We start from the raw sequence: 7,628 nt of genomic DNA, 5'->3' as shown, positions 1-7,628 counted from the left end.
GAAGCTCCGACACACTGGAGAATAGGCTGGAGATTCAGGCTGACCTGGATAGGCTTGCAAGGTGGGCAGATACAAACACGATGACCTTCAACATAGCAAAATGGAAGGTGCTCCACCTTAGGAGGAAAACCCGCCTTATGCCTATAGGCTCGTCAGTGCTTCACTTGCTAGCACTATGTCTGAAAGAGACTTGGGGGTCATGATTGACCACAAGATGACTATGCACCACCAATGTGGCGCCACAGCCGGGAAAGCAAATAAAACCCTGGCTTGCATTTACTGATGTATCTCAAACAAGACCCAAGATGTCATTCTCCTGCTTTATTTGGCTTTGGTGAGGCTGCAGGTGGAGTACTGTATCCAGTTCTGGACTCCACACTTTAAAAAGGATGTGGAAAAGCTCGAGAGAGAGTCCAGGAGAGCCACACACATGATCAGAGGTCAAGAGAGCAGGCCATATGAAGAAAGGCTGAGATGCATGAGACTCTTCAGCTTAGCTAAGCATAGGCTCAGGGGAGACTTGGTGGCAGCCTATATCAGGTGTGTTTATCAGGACCTGGGAGAACATCTGGGCTCCCCCAGGGAAAATGAGGTGGAAGACAAACTGCTGGAAGACCATTTTAGACTGGACATAAGGAAGAACTTCTTTACTGTCTGAGTCTCCAGAGTCTGGAATAGACTCCCCCAGAAGTGGTGCAAACTCCAACTCTGGACACATTCAAGATGTGCTTGGATGATTATCTTGTTGGGGTCCTCTGACCCCAGTGGACTTCCTGCCCTTCGGCAGGGACCTGGATCAGATGATCTTGCAAGGTCCCTTCCAGCCCTAATGTCTTTGAAATCTATGAATAATGATTGATGCACTGGTAGGCTTCCAAATTGCCTTAAAATTCTAAATATATCAATAAAACATTGAGTTCAACTGATACCTATATACAGAGCTGTCCCTTGGGGGTGTGAATTGGGGCAACTGCCCCAGGACCCGTACTTTGTGGGGCCCTGTAGTGCTGTACAGGCCCTGCCAAGGGCACTAGTACTTTTTGCGGCTGCTGTGGCTTTGCGCTGTGGCTGCTTGCCTCCCCCCCAGTAGACAGAGAGAGAGAGGTGTGTGTAGTGGTGTTTCATTTGAATTGCAGGAAAACAGGGATTTGGGGGGGTTTAATCAGAGCAAACCAGGATCCTTGTGCATAAGATATATTAAGAAACTTTCAGCCTCTCAGTTGCATTACTTTACCACCTCCTCCATCCCTTCATAAGCACTGCATCAAGTGTGAAGACCCCTACTTTTATCACTGTCCATGCAAAATGTCATGTGCCCACTTCAAATTTTCTGGCAGGTTGCATTGGATCTGGGGTTGAGTGGAAGAATTCATCCTGCCAGCAATATTCACTAAAGGTATTTAGGATCTGAAATATGCAAATGCTTTTAAGTAAGCTCCCAGACAGACATTGTGAGGAATAGAACAGAAAGGGTGAAAGCAATAGAGGTGGATAAAAGAGCAAATGGAGCTTAATTAAGAGAGTTGGAAAACCAAAAAAGAAAACTTTTTCCGTCTCAGAATCTGGAGCAGAAAAGATTGGAACAAGCTGCTGTCTTTAGTGCATCCTTTGGCATGCAGCACTAGATAATTAACCCGCATTGTAGCTGAAAATGAATTTTGTTGTGGCTCCTCTAAGGGAGGTTTTCTGTTCTGGTTCTGAGCATGGGAAAACTCACAAATAGACCAATTACAGGGATCACATTCCGCAGTGCTGGGAACAGAAAGGGAAGGGCGGACAGGCTCTGGCTGTTGCTTTAAAAAAAACAATGACCTGCCTGCTGGAGGAGGGGCAGTTTCCTGAGAATCAGGTGCATGTCTGGAGCGATGATGTCATCCTTCTAACTAGACCTGCCTGAGAGAGATGGATGCAGAGGAGGAAATGTTTTCCTAATAGCTGGTCTCCAGCTGGGAGGAGGATTAAACTGACAGCTTAAGGCAGTTTGTAAGTATCAGAAATAGAACTACTGCTTAATTTTTTTTCAAATGTGCAGTGGTGAACTGCAGATTGAAGGTGACATGCACAGCTTGTTTCTAAGTTGAAAATTGCAGATAGACAACAGAGGCTCACTGGGTTGATTCTTCTGATGCAGGTATTGCCTACCTACAAATGCTTCCTCTGTTGCTTCCTAATAAACTTTCATGGCCAATATTATTGACCTCTTTCTGCAACAGTGAACAGGCTGGATCATTTTCTCAAGAGATTTTGCCTGTTTCCTTCCGTTTAAAGAACCAGGGTGATAACCTTTGCTTCTGGGAGAGCATGGTAGTGTGTGGGAGAATGTCTTCCTTATTGTAAATGCTTTAACTAACGTATATGAGATCCCAGTAATGAGCTTTTCTTTCCAAACTTACAGATCATATGATCTTTCTGTGTATGCGTGGTTTAATTCCTTATTTGTATTGCTTGTCATGCCTCTGACATGCCATTCTGGTTGTCTGCATATATCAGTGCACTGATTTTGAGAACAGAGTTGGAGGATGAAAGAAGCTGTGTAGTCATTGGTACAGTTTGTGGCTTTATTTTTCGAAGATGGGACTTACACTGTGGTTGAGTTGCTTCATTTTCTACCTCTGTCTGTTGAATATTATATGTATTTGAACTTCTAAGGAACCTGGGTGCACTTAAAACCCAGATGGTGTTTTCAGGTTTCAAGGTACTTCCTGTGCTTTAAAAGGAGAATACAGGCCTATATATGGTATCCTTAACATTGACCACTATACCTCTGGTTAGAAGCAGCAGTGACTCAGCTGGTGTCTATATCCCCAGTGACCAAAATATAACATGCAGATTAGTCAGGCTGTTGTGTGATGTTCTTCACTCAGACCTCCATATTTTAACATGAGATGGAGGGTTTTGTAGAAATTATACTTCTTCTTAAGTGGCATGTTGGTGCCTGGAAGGAGAAAAGGGGCCTGATCTTATTGTAGTGCTCGAGAGCTGTATTTTTCATATTTTGATAGCACTAAGGCAGGAGTGGGCAATTACTTTGGGTGGAGGGCTGCTTATCGAGTTTTGGCAAGTTGTTGAGGGCCGCATGTGTAACTCCGCCTCTTTGACAGGTGCCCTGCCCCCTGGCCGCCATTTTGTGACTAGAAGTCCCATCCCCTAACCCCTGACCTTTGCTACCAGAAGTCCCTCCCTTTGCCTTGGGAAGTACTTTTTTCAGCAAGGGGTTTTGCCCTCTCGGAACCAGAAAAATACCAAATTATATTCTAAAAATCAACATCTACTACAATATTCATTAATTTGATTTCAAAATATATTTTTATCTTGATTTACATGTGTTTGTGTGGTGTACATAGAGGTGATTGCACAATAGCTTAAAATGAAGTTTTACTCTTATATTGTGGAAGGCGTGGGGGGTATGGTGGAGTGGGTACAGGTTTGTGGGGAGCTGTGGGGTGAAGGAGCATGGGGGTGTGTGGATACGTGGGGTGTGCGTGAGTATGGGGTTTGTGGGGGCTGTGTGTGTGGGGGAGGGTGGCTGTGGTGTGTACACACACTGTCCTTGCCTCATTGTGTGCGTACACACACTGTCTTTGCCTCATTGAGCACAGACACTATGGCCCTCCCTAATTGTGCACACACGCCCACTCTGTCCCACCCTCGTTGCGCGCGCGCGCACACACACACTCACTCACTCACTCTGTCCCACCCTCATTGTGTGCACCCACATGCATTCTGTCCCTCCTTCATTGCACATGCACCAACACGTACACATTCTGTCCCTCCCTCATTGCACGCATGCATATGCACGCATGCTCACATGCGTGCACACACACACACTCTGTCCCTCCCTCATTACACATGCAGACACTGTGAAAGAACTCCATTCCTGGCCTCCTCTTTTGTTTTGTTTTTTTCTTTCCTCTTTCTTTTTCCTCTCATATGTCTGTCAACCTAGTTGCCCTGGGTTACTGCATACGTGACTGACTATTGTTTGGAGCTCTGACCTCATGACCTAGGGGCGGGGACTTAAGCCTATGTCACTCCAATAGGTAACTGTGATGTTTTTCAAATTGATTGGCTGGCATCAAATGACACCTGTCCCTGACTGGGTACAGGTGATGAGGTCAGAAGGCTATTTAAGAGGTCCCCTCCAGGAAGAAGGAGGTTGGACATTTTAGAAATCATGCACAGAAGTGTGGACCTCCGCAGCTCTCTCTCTCGTACTCAGGATGAGGAAGTGAATAACGTACCAGAAAGTTAACTAGGAACTTAGATTAATGTACTCTAGTTGTGTATCAAGGGCTACCAAGCCTCTCTGTTTGCTTAGGATAATTCTTTTGATACTTGTCTGACTTGTACCACTCCCCAAACCTACCCTTTTTACCCAATAAAGCTATACACTAAAGCAGGGGTTTTCAGCTGGGGGTATGCATACCCCTGGAGGTACTTTGGAAGGCCCCAGGGGGTATGCATATCCCTGGAGGTACTTTGGAAGGCCCCAGGGGGTATGCAGTAGCAGTATGGAGAGGCCACCGGCACCTCTAGGTTTGCTGCTGCATGCCACGCCAGGGGACCCCTCCCTTCCCTTCTCATTGACCTGCCACTGGGGTATACCCTCCTGCCCACTTGTTGACTGGCCACTGGGATTTTCAACCAAAAAAAGGTTGAAAATCCCTGCACTATAGCAAGCTTTGTGGTACGTGCTTGAGAGGGATTGGGCACACCTTTATGCTCCCTTTGCTTGGCTGACTAAGGGAGGTTACTTTCCATGCTTCAGGTTAAAGGAAGAACCCCAAGATTTTGCAGAGTCAAGCACTCTCAAGGTCTACAAGGTCGGTGTACCCAAGGGGTTACAGGGTCCAAACAAAGACTAGACCCTGGGTGGTGGCAGCGCTTACCCCAGGCTTGCGGGTATGCTTCAGGAAAGGGGTCAGCCTGACATAGGTGCCCCAGGAGAGGCAGTCAAGGCTTGGTTTTTTGTCAGGCACAGTGAGGCAGGTGGCTTAGTGCAGGAGCACCCCTACTGGCCTGCCACACACACCCACAGTGTGTCCCTCCCTCATTGCATGTGTGCTCATGCACACACTCTGTCCCTCCCTCATTGCTCTCCCTGTCTACCCCTCCCTCCCTTCCTCATTGCATAGACTTACCCCACCCCCGCTTCTGGCCCTGGGGTACTGGTGCGGAGCCCTTTGCTCCCACAGTTTGGTGATGCAGCTGGGAAACACGGTGTTGGAGCAGCCAGTGGGCAGGTGGTGTCAGGCAGGAAAGTGGGGAAGTGGCAGCTATGGGCAGGGAGCAAGTGGACGCACAAGAGAGCAGTGCCAGTTGGGCGAGACTGCGGGGCCTGCACTCGGTGTCCCAGGCCAGTGCTGGTGGGGCAGCAGGAGCGTGGGGCCTGGGCCGGTAGGGGCTGTATGGATCCAGGCTGGTTCCCCCTTCTCCCTGCTGGTACAGCCCAGCTTGGCTCCATAGAGCTCCTGCCTGCCCCAGCCTGGCTGCTGCAGCTGCTTGTTCCTGCCACTGGCTTCCACTGGGTCCTACTGCCCTGGCTTCTGCCATCTTTGACACATAGCTAGAGGCAGATAAATATTAATTTTCTAAATTTTTTAGGGGCCCTGACAACCAGATGGAATGGCCTGTCAGTCCTGCACTAGGGAGTCCTGCATCAGGATGTGTGTATACAGCGCCTAGCCCAACATTCCAAAATTTCGTGGTCTAACTGTTTCAGAACGTGATTTGCTAGTGAACATGTTTCATGTGCTGTGTCAAATACTTCAGAGGAATAGATTTTTCAATATTCTGTATGTAAGTATGTGTAATAATAATAATTTGTACAGCAGTAGCAGTGTTTACTTAAACTGTTGCCGCGAATGCAGCGTACATTTATTTTTCTAGCCTAGAGGTATTTGGTCTGTATGGGGTTGACAGTGCTCCTGGATGAAAGTTGTTCTATTTAATGCATTTTATTTTGGTAAACCAAAGTAACTCTTAATGCAAGATCAAGATAAATACAGTGCTGTGGGGGTGGGTGCAGAGGTGCTTTTCATGCTCCCCTGGCCATTGGCCATTGTACCAGACAATAATGGCAGCTTGGGGTCACCTGTGTGGAGGACAGCTCTGATCTTGCCCTCTGATGGTAGATGAACGCTAGATGGGTTTATACAAACCATTCTGGTGTTTATATTGTCCAAATGTTCTCATGTTCAAACACAATCTTTCTGGAGTTAGGGCTAATTTGTTCAAGTGGAGAAAGGCCACACTGAACATTTTGGCCTATCTGTGAGTTGCAGCATGCACTATTGAAAATATCTGCATCAGATATTTTACCATATTTAGTATTTTTTGGTATTCTGTACAGTATCTGGGCTGTTTTCATTCTTCTGCCAAGCTCATTTTACCCCCCAAAAAGCTCAGGTGGTTAAATAGGTGCTACAGAGTTCCTTCTGTGCCAGGGGAAAATCATGTGGGAGTAAAGCTGGAAGAGGGGGTCTGTCACCTGAGTCTTGCCTACTTTGCTGCAACCCTTGCTCCTGGCATGAGAGTGCAGGGTACTTTGCACCATTTGCAAAGTAATTTGCACCATTTGCAAATGGTACATTTGTACCATTGTACTTCCTTTTCCACTGGCAAAAGATCCCTCTGATCTTTTGCCAGCAAACTAGCTAACGCTTTTCTACCCGGCTTTAAGTTGGTATAGACCTAGTGGCTTCCTCTCCTCATCATGGTTAAATTTTGCTTAAAGTAGGAGCTCACAGTCTTTTCAAATGATGGGCTGGGACAGTCTGGCTGCAGTTCAGTGTGGGTCAGGTGTCTTTAGCAACATCACCAGTGAGGGAGTTTTGGCAGGCAGCTGAGAGCTGCACTTCTGCTTTTCCCAGTTTTCTGCTCCCCCGCTGAGGTATGAGTATGGTTTCTAGTGGAAAGGGAGTTGCGTTGGGGCTCGGGAGCTGGGAACTGTGCCCACACTACTTCTGTCACTTCCCCAGCCCCCCTGTTCCCTGGCTGCAGTGTGGGCACAGCTGGAAGCTGCCCAACCCTAGTTCAGCTCCTCCCTGGCTGGAAGCTACACCTGTGCTGCATTTTAGGAGCAAGGAATAGGGAAAAGCAGTTGTGAGATGGGCACAGCTTTCTGCTGCTTCGCCCCAGTGCAGCTTCTCACTTCACACCCTCATCACGGGCATGGACAGAGGCAATGCCCTCCTGCTCCACCGGCCAAATCCACAGGATGGATGTTCCCAACACTTGGCCTTAAGAATCAAGTATACTAAATCCATGGCACCAGGACTCCAGGGTTATTTTATATAGTAACAATTTAAAATATATTTGCCTACAGTCATTATGAATTCATGATAGAATACTATCTTTTACTGTTATTGGTAGGGTTATATTGGCACTTCTGAATCAATCTTTTCTGAACTGCATCCTTTACTTTTTTGCCAGGATAATTTTTCAGTGTTGTTCAGTTATTATGCAGTGGTGGCTGGTTTTTAATTTCATAGATTCATAGATGCTAGGGTCGGAAGGGACCTCAATAGATCATCGAGTCCAACCCCCTGCATAAGCAGGAAAGAGTGCTGGGCCTACATTACCCCAGCTAGATACACATCCAACCTTCTCTTGAAAACCCCCAGGGT

General features: G+C 47.1%; 1 protein-coding gene across 2 annotated transcripts in view; it reads left to right on the top strand.

Moving 5' to 3' along the window:
• Window positions 1-1,914: 1,914 nt before the first annotated feature.
• USP54 (ubiquitin specific peptidase 54) overlaps window positions 1,915-7,628 on the top strand; it is a 150,891-nt gene continuing 145,177 nt past the window's right edge. The window contains exon 1 of one of the 2 annotated variants that reach the window (XM_019555851.1): window positions 1,915-1,983. The gene's annotated coding sequence lies outside the window, so the exon portion shown is untranslated. The remainder of the gene's footprint in view (window positions 1,984-7,628) is intronic. The other variant, XM_019555848.1, reaches the window with a different exon arrangement.

Source organism: Crocodylus porosus, unplaced genomic scaffold (genome assembly GCF_001723895.1).
Source record: "Crocodylus porosus isolate Cpor-Errol unplaced genomic scaffold, CroPor_comp1, whole genome shotgun sequence".
In the NCBI taxonomy this organism is placed as follows: domain Eukaryota; kingdom Metazoa; phylum Chordata; order Crocodylia; family Crocodylidae; genus Crocodylus; species Crocodylus porosus.
Note: the sequence above shows the minus strand (reverse complement) of the source record. Positions and strands in the feature narration are given on the sequence as shown.